This window comes from Pinus tabuliformis, chromosome 3_2, assembly GCF_031772625.1.
Source record: "Pinus tabuliformis cultivar Carrire ecotype Pingquan chromosome 3_2, CPIR1, whole genome shotgun sequence".
In the NCBI taxonomy this organism is placed as follows: Eukaryota; Viridiplantae; Streptophyta; class Pinopsida; order Pinales; family Pinaceae; genus Pinus; species Pinus tabuliformis.
In genome coordinates, this window is record NC_142302.1 from 919,389,976 (window position 1) to 919,406,900 (window position 16,925).

Here is a 16,925-nt window from a genome sequence, read left to right on the forward strand (position 1 = left end):
AATACAAAAGTAGCTTTTCTCTGTTTGTTTCTAAGGCAACTGTCACACCTTAGTGGGATAGAGCAGTTCTAAATAGACACTTTTCCCGGTAACACCTGTCTCCATCTCTCCCTTCTTTCTCTTCACCATCCATCTATATATCTCTATCCCTTTATTTGTCTATATCACAGCCAAAACATATGCTCTCCTTCTCCAATATATCTATCTATCACTCCCTCTCTATCTCTTGCCATTCAATCCCTCTCCCCTACTTTTATCTCTCTTCCCTCCTGTTATCCTCTCTCCCTCACTCTCCACCTTCCTTATCACTCCCTCTCTCTCTCTCCACCTTTACCTCTATATGCCTTTCCTCTTACCCCCGTCTAATCTAGGTGGATCTAGACACACTGATAGGTCAAACAGGGCTTATAATAGCTCAAAATTCAAAGTGGTCAGATTGATCTCGAACCAAGATCAGGTCGTAGTTCCCGTTGCCTTAACTTCAATGGTGTGAACGACACTCAAATAAGAGTTCGTATGAAGAAGATAGAGTTCGTCAAAGTTTTGTTCAAAGTTGGGCAGGTGGTAGGTTTAATGATCCTACAAATTCACGGAGACCCGACCCACGAAATCCATCCATCTGAATGGTCGAAATTTTTGAATGCTTAATTTCTCTAATAACTCCTACTCTCGGCCAAAAATAAACAAAATGATATATTATATATAAAAAATAAAAATAAAAGTTTATGGGGTGGTGGGCCACCAATACGCAACCCCAATGGTCTGCATACCATATATATGGTGGCGGGTGGTCAAACACCGCCACCATTGTAACTAGATATGGTAAAACCTAACCAACAATGGCATATTGTGCTTAACCCACCATTTTCCAAAAAAATAATTAAAATATCGTGTATTAATATGAAACCGTTACAAAATAATATCAAACTCGCTATATAATGAGGTGGAGGTTAGTAGGATTTGAACCCCCAACCTCCCCATCTCTAGCATAATGCCTAACCAATATGCCAAGGGTGGTGGGTTTGTAAAGAGTCTCACCCGTCTTCCTTATAAGCTTTGGTTTTGCTATTCGACGGGGGAGAGAGAAAATAGACGACAGAGGCCAATACAATAGTGGCATAAATCTGATCTAGGTAAACCTTGAGTGGGAAAGAGAATGGAACTATGATTTACAGTGTCGAGGCAGAACTATGTTGACACGCTTTTCAAGACATAATTTTTGCAAAGAATCTTGAGATGCTGAAAAGATTCCCTGGAAGGTAAAATTTCACATTGTCATAATGTTATCAATTTTAGAGTCACTTTTCTTAGATTTTCACAGGGAGCGCGATGGTGAATTCAAATTTTCTATCTGAGAAATAAAATTGCAGCTACTCCACAACAAAAAATCTCTTAAGAATCTTGAGGAATTTTTAGATTCCCTTGGAGGCTGAAATTTTCCAGAGTCAGAATGCAGCCAAATCTATACTCAAAAGTCTCATAATTCCGCAAGGATCACAATGGTGAGATCAAATTTCCATTTGAAGAGAATCTCTCTAGCTAGCACATGGAGTAGAATCTTTGGAGAATCATGGGGCATCTAAAAGATTCCTGAATGCCTAGATTTTGAAGGTGTCAAAATTTCATGAATGGATGGTCAATTTACATTACGCGACACCAAAGTTTCAGTGGTGCAGTCATTTTTTGTAGCTGAGCCTTTCATTTTTTAGCTAATTTCAGAAGTGAAGGTATATGAAGCAATCATGTTGTGTTTCATTTCATTATTTCTGAGATGATGTATTATTTTCGAGATCCCTATTTGATACTATGTGGAGGGATCATTATCTCTAAATTATGTGAGATTGCATTAGCTTGTCATGCTATGTATTGTTGTTCAGATCCCTATGTAACTATGTCGAGGGGATACTCATTGCCACATTTTGCGAGACCTTGTTAGTTTTTCATGTTGAAGGAAGCCCATTTGGAGTGAGGGTTCTCACAAGGAGAATGTCTCATGGAGTGATAAGCCAATCTTGTTGAGGGTTTATGACATTGTTATGACAAAGAGTCTTCCATTTACATCATCATCTTTTCTAGAATTATATGAAGCGGCCTACACTATCTTGACACTGGCCCCAGAGACATAGCCCACACTAGGTGAACTCTATTATCGAATGTATTGTGTCCTTGATTTGCTAACCATTTTCATTTTTCCTCCTGTTTAAGCATGGACATGTGGTTTTTTTATGGTGCTTTAAATGCAATTCTAAAACATCACATAAGTCAAAGATCTTAGATAATTCCAGTAGATGAAGAAGGACATAATATATGAAGCTTATGAGGAATGGGACAAAGAGAGAGTAGAGAATGATGCTCCATCCACACCTTCCAATGAACAATCATTGCCTTCATCATATTCTCATCATTCAAATTAGAATATCAATAAGATACTTCAAGAAGATGACGTTAAGTAGAAGATGCTTCTATGAGAATAGAAACAGGAAAAGAAACGATTGTAGCTTCATTTGTGATCCATGGAAGAGGGCTTGGAAGGATTGAAGTGCAATGACCAGAGTCTTCAAGCATAGCATACTAAATTAAGGAGACTTCTACAATAAGAGAAAGAGGAGAAGCAGAGGCTACAACTTTAGCTACAAGCCATGCCAAAGGCCTTGGAGAAGTTGGAGAGAAGCGAAGGCTTAGAGAATCCCTCATCACCTATTTCAAAATCGACAACTGAGATAAACAATGTTAATTGTTCTTTAGTTTCATCTGCACAAGATGTTATTTTTGTTGGAACTGTGGAGGTGCCAATTACAGGAACTAGCAAGAGACTCCTTACCAAGATGATGTACAAAGGAGGAGGACTTAATGTTAATGTCCAAGGCATGACTCAACCGTTGGAGGTCGTGAAAAGACCTTGATTTTCTGGTTTGGGATACATCGAAGGAGAAATCTCAAAGGTGTCAAAAGATTCCAAGACATTGATGAAACCGTTGAGGAAAGAGAATGGTGGGAACACATCACCATCATCCCATGGTAGTGCACATTGTAGAGGAAGAGCTGAGGAAAGCTGTCATCACCATATTTGCACCAAATATAGCTAGGAAAGGTATAACAAGTCTTAGTATTCTAAATTTAATTTTCATTACAAGCTTGTTAATGATGAACATAAATCATGGAATAGTAAAAACTTTAGCTTTTATGGTTTACATAACCATGTGTTTGTTGAGTGCTAAAAGATACTGGCAGCATGAAAGAGTATGAGGCATGAAAGGCCTTCTCCATAGTAGGGAAGGAAGCAGATCTAGAGGAAGAAGACTTTATGTAGTCATTTCAACATAGGTGGTCACCAAAGAGCCACATGTTGGAGGCTCCATCCAGAGCAACCTGAAAACGACAAAATGCTCATGCAAAAACAAGATAGTGAAAATGTTCATCAAGCAAATATACCACATTCATTCTGGTTCACTTTGTTGAGTAATAAATGGTTTTTCTAGATTGGGTAGCTTATCATGGCCTCACTTTGTAAATCATGTGTTGCATTTTAAACTGTAAAAATGATGATGTGTTTTCCATCACTTGTTGAAGAAACAATGATGTTTTGGCCTTGTATTTATATTTGGGGCATTGTTTCCATTTTGATGTAAACTTGACCACAGAGTATGTGTTATAAACACATGACAAGTATGGGATTCTTAGGTAATAATTATTCATGTAGTTAAGCATGTAATTTGAAAAATACTACAAGTTTACAGAGGATGCAAGTGTCGGCTCATTTCTTATGGATACGAAAGTCAAAGGTGAAGGAGAAAGAAGGGTGACCTATCAGGACACTTGCGGTGTAAAAAATGTACACAAAAGTTGTTGATTATGTTCATGATTTTAGAGGACCAAAAGATCGTCAATGGGGAGGAATGATACAAGTGGCTATAGACACACTCAGTGGTTAAAGAGGTCTTATAATAGCTCAAAATTAAAAGTGGTCCGATTTCTCTCGAACTAGAATCAAGTTGTAGTGCTCATTGCCTTAATTCCAACAGTGTGAACGAAACTCATATCCAAGTTCATATGAAGAAGATAAAGCTGGTCAAAGTTGGACAAGTGGCAGGTTTAATGATCCTATGAATTCGTGGAGAATCTACACACGCAATCTGGCCATTGGAATGGTAGAATTTTTTGAACCCTTAATTTTTCTAATAAACCTTATTGTCAGCCAAAAACAAAAAAAATGATATATTATATAAAAAAAACAAAACAAATTGTGCCGTGGCAGGCCACAAACATTTCCACCCCAATGGACCTCATACCTTATATATGGTGGCGGGTGGTCAAACCTCACCACCACTAGAACTAGATATAGTAAAATGTAACCAACAATGACATATTGTATTTAACTGACCGTTTTCCAAAAAAATGTTAAACGGTCGTGTATTAATATGAAACAAAAACATATCAAACCAAACTATATACTAAGATTGGTGGTCGGTAGGATTTGAACCCCCGACCTCCCTGTGTCAAACAAAATGCCTAACCAATCCACCAAGGGTAGGTGCTTTGTAAAGTTTTCCACCCAACTCCTTTATAATCTTTGGTTTTGCCATTCGATGGGGGAGAGAGAGAACAGATGGAGGCGAAGCCAACGGTGGAGGAATGTTGATCTTGTAGAACCACGAGTGGGACAGAGAATGGAACCATGATTTTCAGGGGTTAGGTGGAACTATGTTGGCATGCTTTTCGAGACATATTTTTTGTAGAGAACCTTGAGATGCTAAAAATATTCCCTAGGAGGTAAACTTTCACATTGTTAGAATGTTATCAGGTTTACAATAATTTTTCTCATATTTTCACAGGGATTGTGATGGTGGATACATAATTTCTATCTAAGCAAGACAATTGCAAGTTCCCCTCAGTAGGGAATCTCTGAAGAATCTTGAGGAATCTTTAGATTCCCTTGGAGGCTGAAATTTGCTAGAGTAAGAATGTAGCCAACCTTATACTCAAAAGTCTCAGAATTCTGCAAGGATTGCAATGGTGAGATCGGATTTTACATTTCAAGGGAATATCTCCAGTCAGTTCATGGAGAAAAATCTTTAAAGAATCATGGGGAATTTAAAAGATTCCTGAAGGCCCATATTTCTACAATGTCAAAATTTGACGAATGGATAGTCGATTTTACAATACTTAATGCCATAAATTTATTGGTGTAGTAAGTGTCTATAACTGATTTTTTCATTTTTTGGCCAACTTCAGAAGTGAAGGTACATGAAGGAGTCATGTTATGTTTCCTTTCATTATTTTTGAGATGATGTATTATTCTTGAGATGTCTATTTGATACTATGTCAAGGGATCATTATTGCCACATTATGTGAGATGTCATTAGCTTGTCATGCTATGTATTGTTGTTGAGATCCCTCTGTAACTATGTTGAGGATAAACTCATTGCCACATTATATGAGATATTTTTAGTTTTTTATGTTGAAGGAAGCCCATTTTGAGTGAGAGTTCCTATAGGGAGAACATCTCATCGAGAGACAAGCCACTATTGTTGAAGGCATATGAACTTGATATGAAAAAGAATCTTCCATGTACATCATCACCTTTTCTAGCATTATATGAAGATGTCTCCACTATCTTGACACCAGGCCCAGAGACGTAGCCCACACTACGTGAACTCTGTTATCAAATTTATCATGTTGTTGATTTGTTTATTGTTGTCATGTTTCCTCTTGTTTAAGCATGCACATGTAATTTTTTTATTCTCTTTTAAATTAAATTCTAACAACATCATAGAAATAAAATATCTTTGATAATTTGGGTAGACGAAGAAATCCCAGATCACCATCTCTCTCCCCCTCCATATCCATCTCTCTCTACCTACCTTTCTTCACTCTCTCACATCCTCTCTCTCTTCCTTCCTCTCTCTCCCTTTCTCTCCCACCTCTCTCTCTTTCTCTCTCTCTTTCTCTCTCTCTCTTTCCCTTCACCTTACAACTTTGTTACTATATGCCTATCTCTCTCTCTTTCGCCCCCTTCTCTCCATCTCTCCTTCTTTTCCTCTTTATCTAACCCCCAAACATGCACATTCTCTCTCCATATCTCCCTTTTCACTCCATCTCCATCTACACTTCTCACTCACTATGTATTTGTTCTACCATCCCTCTCTATTCCTCCCTCTCTCTTCCTCTCTCTCATCCTTCCCCTCTCTCTCTTTCTCTCCTTCCTCCCTCTCTCTTCCCCCATATCTCTCTCTCTATTTATCTCTCTCTCTCTCTTTCCCATACAATCCTCTCTCTTGCCCCATTACTCTCTCCCTCTCTCTCAAGTCCTCTATCTCATCTTTCCTCTCTCTCCCTTTCTCTCTTGCCTCCACCAATCTGCCTCTCTCTCTCTCTCTCTCTCTCTCTCTCTCTCTCTCTCTCTCTCTCCAACTATATTACTATATCCCTTCCTCTACCTTTCTCTCTTCTTCTCTCCCCCCTTCTATCCATCTCTCCTTCTATTTATCTTTATCTCAACCCTAAACATAGACACTCTCTCTCCATCTCTCCCTTATCACTCCTTCTCTCCATTTATCACTCTTTATGTATTTCTTCTACGCTCCCTCTCTCCCCCTCCAAATCCATATCTCTATCCCTCACCCTCTCCTCCTCTCTCTAAAGTCTCTCTCTCATCCTTCATCTTTCTCCCTTTGTCTACTATCTCCCTCTCTCTTCCCCCATATCCCTCTTTCCTCTAATCCTCTCACTATCTCCCTCCCTCTATCCTTCTCCCTCCCTCCTTCTCTCTCCTACCTCCATCTTTAAGTCTCCCTCTCCCTCTCTTACCCTTCTCTACCTCTCTCACTCCTCCCCCCCCTCTCTCTCTTCATTCCTTTTCTCCCCTCTCCTTCAATTTATCTCCATCTCTTCCTTGTGAGTCCCCCTATTTCTCCACCTCTATCACAATATGTCTTTGTTCTTACCTCCCATATATATCTAGAGTTAATATATATATATATATATATATATATATAGATTATAATTTCACAAATTTAATGTTGTATTAATGTAAAGTTATTAAATTTAATAATAATAATAGGGTTAATAATGTTCTTTTTCATGGTATTAATAATAATCTGGTCCATGGTATTTGGCCCATAGGCTTGTTGTATAACAAGAAACGAGAGGAATCAAATCCCTTGAGGTGCAAAACTCTTTTTTGAGTGTAAAACTTAAGGAAAGGCTTTCACCTCAAGAAATTTTATCCCTCTTGGCACTTGATAGATCCAGAGTTAACATTGATCTAGGTTGGTTTCAGTAATGTGAGGCCAAATAAAATCTAATGAACAGATGATTGATTTTATCAATAATATGTAAAATCATCTAATATCAATATAATATTTTAAATATGATAAATATGTCTCAAATTAATCTAGTCATTTTAATTTTAAATTTTCTTAGTTACCTTAGTTTGTTGAGATGATAACTATTGTGAATAACTTTAATGATGAAAAATGATGAAATTAAAATTTTGAATGTAAAGTGACAATGTAATAGTGTTGAATGATAGAAAATGCGAATAATAAGAATATAGTAAATTACAAATAGGTGATTAACCTCAAACTATTTTCTTCTACTATTTTTGTTGTCACCCTTGTTACTTTTGTCATATTTTCTTATCGATTATATGAAAAAGACGGGTTAAATCATAAACTATTTAAATCTTTAGCTCGAGATATTATAGTAAACATCATACCTTGTCTCTCTTTCTCTCGAATATTAATAGGTTCAATTACTATAACACAAAAATCAATGTACATTGTCAATAATATTTTATGCTTACACCAAAATCAATGCACAATATTAATCCAATCAGATTAAAATTAATGTACCATCATACATCCAATTACATCAAATCAGAAATCGACATCTACACTGAAATCAATGCATCTAATGCAAGAAAATAAATAAGAATAGAAAACAACATTTATAGTGAAGTCAATCCATGTAATACAAGCAATCAAATACGATTAGAAATCAACATTTACACTCAAATCAATGCATCTTGTGCAAGTCAGAAAATAGGTTTATAAACCAACATCTACACTGAAATAAATGCATATAGTGCAAGGAAAGGAATAGGATTATAAATCAACATCTAGACTAAAATCAATGCATATAGTGAAAGTAATGAAATAGGATTAGAAATCACCATCTACACTAAAATCAATGAATTTAGTGCAAGCAATAAAATAGGAATAGAAATTGCCTACATTGAAATCAATGTATCTAGTGCAAGGAATCAAATATTATTAGAAATCAACATCTACATTGAAATCAATGCATCGAGAGTAAGCAATCAAATAGGGTTAGAAATCACCATCTACAACGAAATCAATGCATCTAGTGCAAGCAATCAAATATCATTAGAAATCAGCATCTACACTAAAATCAATGCATCTAGAGCAAGCAATGAAATAGGACTAGAAATCACCATATAAACTTAAATAAATGCATATAGTGCAATAAATATTCTTCTCTCTTCCCCCTATATATATATATATATATATATATATATTCTATATATATATATATATATCTTCATCCATCTATCCTTCTTTGTCTCTCTATCTCAACCCTCACAACGGACGTGGTCTCTCACTCAATATCTATCAATCACTTTGTCCCTCCCTCTCTCCCTCCATCTATATCTGCTTCCCTCTCTTCACTTTCCATATATATCTTTATATCCCTTTGTCTCTCGATATCACCCCCAAAACATACATGCTCTTTCTCCAATCTATATATCTATCCCTCCCTCCTCCACTCCCTCCCTCTCTCTCTCTCTCTTCCCCTTCTCTCCCTCTCCCCCGCTTCTACCTCTCTTCCCTCTTGTTGTCCTCTCTCCCTCTCTATGAATTTTTCTTATCACTCCCTCTATCTCTCTCTCCACCTTTATCTTTGTACTTCTTTATCCTTACCTCCCTCTCTCCCCCTCCAAATCCATCTCTCTCTCCCTCCCTCTCTCCACTCTCTCACATCCTCTCTCTCTCTATCTCTTTCTCTCTCTTCACCCTTCAAATATATTACTATATCCTTCCCTCTATCCTCTCTCCTTCTCTCTCCCATTCGATCCACCTCTCCTTCTTTGTCTCTTTCTCTCACCTCCAAACATAAACACTATTTCTCCATCTCTCCCTCTCTCTCTCTCCACTTCTCACTCTCTATGTATTTATTCCTCCCTCCCTCTCTCCTCCTCTCTCTCAAGTCCACTCTCTCATACATCCTCTCTCTCCCTTTCTCTCCTACGTCCCTCTCTCTTCCCCCATCACTCTCCCTCTTTTCCAAAGATAGGTTAAATCATAAACCATTTAAATCTTTAGGTCGAGATATTATAGTAAACATCATACCTTGTCCCTCTTTCTCTCGAATATTAATAGGTTGAATTACTATAACACACAAATCAATGTACATTGTCAATAATATTTTATGCTTACACTGAAATCAATGTACAATATTAATCCAATCAGTTTAAAGTTAATGTACCATCATACATCCAATTACATCAAATCAAAAATCAGCATCTACACTGAAATCAATGCATCTAATGCAAGAAAATAAATAAGATTAGAAAACAACATTTACATTGAAGTCAATGCATGTAATAGAAGCAGTCAAATATGATTAGAAATCAACATTTACTCTCAAATCAATGCATCTTGTATAATTCAGAAAATAGGTTTATAAAGCAACATCTACACTGAAATAAATGCATCTAGTGCAAGTAACGAAATATGATTATAAATCAACATCTAGACTGAAATCAATGTGTTATGAAACTAGCTCAAGAAAAAGATAGAAAATATAGATCAACGCCTTAGAATTCAGCCTCTTCGAGGGGGAAACCTCCTTTACATTACATAAATGAGAAATTATTGGATGATTCATATGACAAAACCTCCTTTCTATATATAGGAGTCTAAGGAGTCACAATATAACCCAGCCGACCTAACAATAATAATATAAAGCCACAAAACTAACAATAGAGGGATTCTATGGGGAACAGTAATAAAAATATGGTGAAAATAGGGGCACAACAATATTAATAAGGGATACAACTACAATAGTAATGGGGTAATTACTAGTATTATAGGGACCTATCATGCCCCTCTCCTTCAAAAAAAGTGTTTTCCTCAATGCTTGAGTAGTTCTGGATGCTTTTCTATAAAATTCTCATCCTCCCATGTGGAATCTTCAGCGGATAAGTTCTTCCACTTGATGAGATACTCTGAAATTGATCGTTTTTGTAGCTGTCAAGTTCTTGTTTCTATGACTGCTTTCGGTTCCAATATAATTTTTCCTTCCTCGTCAAGTTTTGGAAATATTGTTTGAACTGGGAGCTTGTCGCCTATAACCTTCTTTAGACATGAAACATGGAAAACTGGGTGCACTCGAGACGCTGCAGGAAGCTCTAATTTGTATGCCATAGTACCAATCTTTTGCAACACCTTGTATGAACCATAATACTTTGGTGATAATTTATTACCCTTCTTAGATTGCTTGAGGGACATTTGTTTATATGGTTGTAGTTGTAGGAATACCCAATTGCCTACATCAAAACTTCTTTCGCTGCAATGTTGATTTTCCCGTTGTTTCATTCTGTTTTGTGCCAAAAGGAGGTTATCCTTTAAGAGTTGAAGGACCTGTTTTTGATGTTCAATGTGATGTTCCACTGCTTGAACCTTATAATTTTCTCTTAAATATGATGTGATGGATGGTGGCTGATATCCATAAAGTGCCATAAATGGGGTCATTTTTGTTGTTGTATGGAAGGAAGTGTTACACCACCATTCAACCAGAGGCAACTATTTGACCGATTGTGTCTGTTTATCAGATACAAAGGAACGAAGATATCCTTCCAAAAATTTGTTTACTATCTCAGTTTTCCCATTAGATTGAGGATGATAAGATGAGCTATGAGCTAACTAAGTACCAAGACAAGAAAATAATTCTGTCCAAAAATTTCCAGTGAAAACGGGATCTCTCTCACTTAAAATAATCTTTGGGTTTCCATGTAGCTTTTGAATTGTTTCCATAAATGCAGTAGAAACTATATTGGCTTTCAATGGATGTGATAATGCAGAAAAGTGTGCATACTTGGTAAGTCTATCAACTACCACCATGATGACACTCTTTCCCTCAGACTTGGGTAAACCTGTGATAAAATCCATTGAAACCTCCTCCCAACATTGGCTTGGAATGGATAAAGCTTGTAATAGACCCGAGGTATTAATTGTTTCAACTTTATTTTGGTGGCAAACCAAACATTCCGCCACAAAATTTTGAATATCTGATTTAAGGCCATCCCAAAAAATTCCTTCTTAACCCTGTGGTAAGTTTTTAAAAATCTTGAGTGCCCTCCTAAGGGAGAAGTGTGCAATTCCATAAGAATCTTTTGTTTGAGTTGTGAATTCTTACAGAGGTATAAGCGATCTTTGTACCATAACGAATCATTTTTCCAGCTAAATGTATCAGATGTACTGGAATCTTGTTGTAAATTTTGAATAAGTGCCCACACTTCTTCATCATTCTTCCACTCCTCCCTTGCTTCATTTGTCCAATCTGGTTGGATAATAGAAATGGCGCAAAACAACGCTTCCACATCCTCATCCTTTCTTGAGAGTACATCTGCCACCACATTTTGCTTCCCTTTTTTGTAGATGATTTCAAAGTCATAACCCAACATCTTTGTGACCCACTTTTTTTGCTCTTTAGAAGATAATCTTTGTTCTAAAAAGTATTTAAGGCTATCATGATCTGTTTTTACGTTGAAGTGTCTTCCAATTAGGTAGGGTCGCCATTTCTTAAGTGCATGTAGTATTACCAACATTTCCTTCTCATAAATAGCTTTGTGTAAAAACTTTCCCTGATTGGATGACTTACAAAAGAAATGGGTCTTTCATCTTGCATTAAAACAACACCAATTCCATTTCCTGAAGCATCACATTCCACAATAATGGTTTTTGTGAAGTTTGGTGTAGCTAAGACCGGTGCTTGGCACATTGCATCTTTAAGATGTTCGAAGGCCTTTGTTGCTTCTGGAGTTCATGAAAATGCATCTTTCTTCAATAATGTTGTTAGAGTTGCTGCTATTCTCCCATAATTCTTAAAAAACTTGAGATAATACCCTGTCAACTCGAGAAATCCTCGTAAATGTTTTATGGATGTGGGGATTTTCCATTTCTTAATGGCTTTAATTTTGCTAGGGTCTACCTTAACTCCTTCATGAGATACAATATGTCCCAGATATTCCACCTCTTGTACTCCAAAGAAACATTTGGATCCTTTTGCATATAATTGTTTCTCCTCCAATAGTTGTAGCACCCTGTCGACATGTTCAACATGATCCTTCCAAGACTTGTTGTAGATTAGTATATCATCAAAAAATACTAACACAATTTTTCTAAGGAAGGGTTTGAAAATGGAATTCATCAAACCTTGAAATGTAGAAGGTGCATTGGTAAGGCCAAAAGGCATGAGCAAAAATTCATAATGACCCTCATGAGTTCTAAATGTTGTTTTTCGAATGTCTTTGGTCTTCATTCTGATTTGATGATATCCTAAACAAAGATCCAACTTGGTGAAGTAAATTGATCCATGTAATTCATCCAATCATTCATCAATGGCAGGCATCGGTGTTATAGACATTTTTGTGCCTAACAGCATGGAGCACGAAATGTCAATAATCTGAGGGATCCAAAGTCCCTAAACATGTTGTCCTTACCCTTAGAGGAACAAGGTCAGCAAACCACAGCACTGAAAATCAGTTCTCCACCTGAAAACACTCAAAAACAGGCTATTTCTGGATCATGTCAGCTGCTCCACTGAGCATCTGCGCTGAATGTCAACTGCTCCACTGAACATCTGCACTGAATGTCAACTGCTCCACTCTGTACCTGCGCTGAATGTCAAAACTAATGAAGGCTACCTGCGCTGGGCGAGATTGGCCAAGTGGCACAGTCATTCTGCAAGGTGTCAACTGCCCAGGAAGCTTCCAAACTGACACTTGGGTCAAGGAATTCACCTTGTGATGAGTAAGAGGGTCTTGATCTCCAAGTGGAAGCAAGAATCTCCAAGTGGACTCAAGAACTGAAGATTAACTAAAGTGGGAGAGGACACTAGTCAGCTTCATGCCAGTCTCAAGATGACTCATCCTTTCTCCAAAACCCTATATATAGATCTCTCCCATGAGGTCTAGAGAGGCTGGAATTTTGTGCAAGTAAGGAAGTGTTGTTGGTTTGAGTATAGAGCTATTGGGTGATTTGCTTGAAGGAGGTGAAGAGGAGATTTCTTTCTACTGGGAGGTGTTGCTGGATTGGGCCTATTATGGTTGTAACCCTCTCAGAACTTTACTTCTTCCATTAATAAAGTATTTTAGGTTCTTCTATATGCATGTGTCTTGATGATGAATTGATGCTTGTATATTTGGTTTATGCTAATCCCTGAATCGATTATGGATGTATGCTTCTTGTAGTTTCCTTTTCTTGTGCTTTTATAGGATCTTTGTGTAGTTGGGCCGGTGAAAGGGCAAGGAGTTGGGAGCAAGCAGCAAGGAGTGAAGACTGGATCGACCATTAGCGCAAGATAATGGTTAGTGGATCATCCTTCTCTTCTCTCTCTCATCTCATAAAGAAGTAATCTTGAATAGATTTGCATTCAGTTGTTGGTGAGGTACTATCACCCTTAGAGTGGGATAGGGTCATTCCGTATTGGATACTTTTCCCAACAACAACTTGGTGACTCCGCTGGGGATCGTATCTTGTTGGTTGTTTGTGTTTCTGCTATTCATTTCATAAACAAAGGGAGTATCGAATCGAACTGTATTTGGATCTACCAAATACAAAGTAGAGGGCAGCTACTCTAGCTCAGTTTCTGGGCAAGTTTATGATTTGAAGAGCTGATCCACAAGGACTCTAATAAGCTCTTAGTGATAGCTTTTCATCCTCCTTTCCATCCCTTAGTGTGTCCTTGACTGATAGCTTCTGATTTGAGCAAAAACTGTGAATTTTTGAGCAATCTGTGACCCGGAAACCAAGAGAAACGAAAGTTTCGTTCTTCAGTGTAGCCTATACAAAGGCTGTCTGCATTTCAGCACAGTTCCCGAAGGGGCTACCTGCGCCGAAGGTAAAACAGGCAGTGTTCCACCTGCGGTGGACCAGTCTTGCCTTGTGCTATTGGGGTTTCCTGCTGTGTCTTGCCCTGTTTTCACTCTTGTTTTGTTGTTTGTTACTAGTCAATGACCCTATCTGAAACCATCTTTCTTTGTCACTATTCCGCCTCGGTTGTATAAAGAAACTGTGTTTGTTCTTTTGTATTTCTTGTGTCATTTACAGTTTCCCATAACGAAAGTGAACCAGTCGTGCTGTGACCTCTTAGATCTAGACCTGTGATTAAGTGACGTTTTGATCTTAAGAGTTAGTTTGTTTGCTGTTCATAGCTGATTGAGCTTGTCGCTTTCGTCATATGGTTTGAATTTATATATTTCTAATGTCGAAACAAGTAAATCTTAAGGTGTCTTTTGATTTTGGACAAACTTGTTTGCTTTCGCTTGAAATTGAATTCAAAGTTATACAACAGCTTTCTTTTTGTATTGCACAAACATTAAGGAAGAGAAAAGAAATACTTGAATTGTGCATGTGCATTATGACAGTTTGCATGCTGATTTAGGAAGAAATGCATTAGTGTGTGCTCTATGATCCGTGTGAAAAGGTGTTATCTTCCTTCTCCCTCAGTAGTTAAGGTTTTCAAAGTTGAAAGATTGAAAAGCTTGCTTATCATCTTAGACTGCATTTAGGAGTGTTTCTATACATCTCGTGGTGATCCATAAAGGCAAACTGCTAAACAAGATCAACCTTAAAATAAATTGAATTTACATAACAACGCATTGAAACATAACGCAAACACATAGAGCTCTAAGCTAGAGACGTGTTCCGGCATCGTTAAACGTGATATCTTAGCGTTGAGTGGTTGGGTGATTCCTCCACGGTGAAGCGATAAGTATCAATACGGACTTGTGCTCCCACGTACCGTCATGTATATATTGGGAGACCCCTATAGGATCAAAGCCTTTATCCATAGGAAACCGTGTCGGCCACCCTACTGATCGCAATGCAGTGAACACAGCATTCACGAAGATCGACCACTCGTACCGTAAAACGTATTCTGTGGTTTTGCGAAAGGTTTGGCACACCCTCTGCCTAGAACTCCAGAGCAGTTTCTTTTGGCCTTTTTCAAACTCTATAACTGAAAAAGTCCATCCGAGCATTTGTCACTTCGGGCTCGTTAAAACATCGAAGGAGACTAGAGTCATATTTAGCTTTTTCTCGACTCTTAAAAAGTGAAAAAGCAAGTTGTGTCTAAGCGTCGTTATAAAATTTATTTTAAACGGAACATAATGACCTCCTATTCTTGCGTTGATCTGTAAGTTGAGAACATGGAACGCCCCAACCAAGGAACTCCACATGATGGAAATCCTAATCCTTTCTCCTCTTGGGGAGAAGTTGGTGCGCCCCACATGGCCACATTGTCGCTTCCAGGACTGACAATTGGCCTGCCTATTTGGCTTTTCTCAACTAATGTAGTTCAGAACACCATGGTTCCTGAGCAGTCGAGTCAACGGTTAGATGAGTCTAGAGTTTCCCACCAGCCTTCTACTTCCTCCAACCCGTCCTCCAATCCTTCATCTTCAAAAGGTAGAGCCGGCAAAAGCCACGCTCCCACGAAGAAAAAGGAAAAGAAGAAGAAAGAGAAGAAGAAGAAGGAGTGTAAGGCGACTGGGGGCAAGCAAAAGACATCTAACAAAAACCCACACACAGCACAGACCGGGCCTAAATCGCCATGTGTCATATGTAGAGGAGACCATTTCCATAGAGATTGTCCCTGTATTCCCCGGATACTAAGGGACTGGTCCCCTCGGTTGCACAATTCGGGAGCCTCAACCTCTGATAGCCAGGTTGAGTTCTTACCATCAACCAGCGAAAGTGAAGGTTCAAGACAAAAAGGAGGAGAAAAATCCCCCTGTAGACAGTGTGAAGGCGATCACGCCATCCCACGTTGTCCCTTCTTAGACGAAGTGAAGAGAGTTTTGGAAGATCGTCCGGTTTCACCGTTGAGACTTCCTCCTGGATACAAAAAACTCGTGCCAAGTCCTCCGTTGGTTGAAAACACAGCTGGCCTGCTCAAGTGGTCAGCTGAAGCGTCAGTCATTGAAAATGAACCTACTAAATCCAAACCAGATGAAAGTCTAAAGGTCGATACGCCAGTTGACCCGGTTCTTCCTTCAGAGGTTTCATCCTCAAATGACACTGTCACTGAAGATTCATCTTCAAATGACACCCTCACGGAAGAGAATAAGGATGACACCATCCAGATTCTTTTCATCAACACAGATTCTGATGAGCATCAGGGCAATGCGCCCATTCCTTTATCGCAGGAAGGAACATCATCAGGATCGTATCCGGTCGTGTATTCGGTCCCACCCCCAAGCAACCTGTTTGTCTCCTTTGATTGGAACCAACTGGGCAGACCCCGGTTACCAGCCAGTATACCATTCAGAATCATAGTCCAAATTTATAGAATGGTGATGGCTGGAACTATCATTGATGAGGGGGCATCTGTGAGTATCCTTTCCTCTGTTGCTTGGAAAGCACTGGGTTCCCCAGCGATTTTGCCTGAGATAAGAAATCTCTCGGGCTTTGATAAAGGAACCAGTCGACCGTTAGGGATCCTCCCCAATGTGCCTGTTACATTGAAAGGGAAGACCGTTCAAATGAACGTGATGGTCGTTCAAGGACCCTTGGATTATAACCTACTCCTTGGACGTGACTATATATATTGCATGGGAGCTACAGGCTCCTCACTCTTTAGAGTAATGTGTTTTCCACACGAAGGAAGGGTGGTCAAGC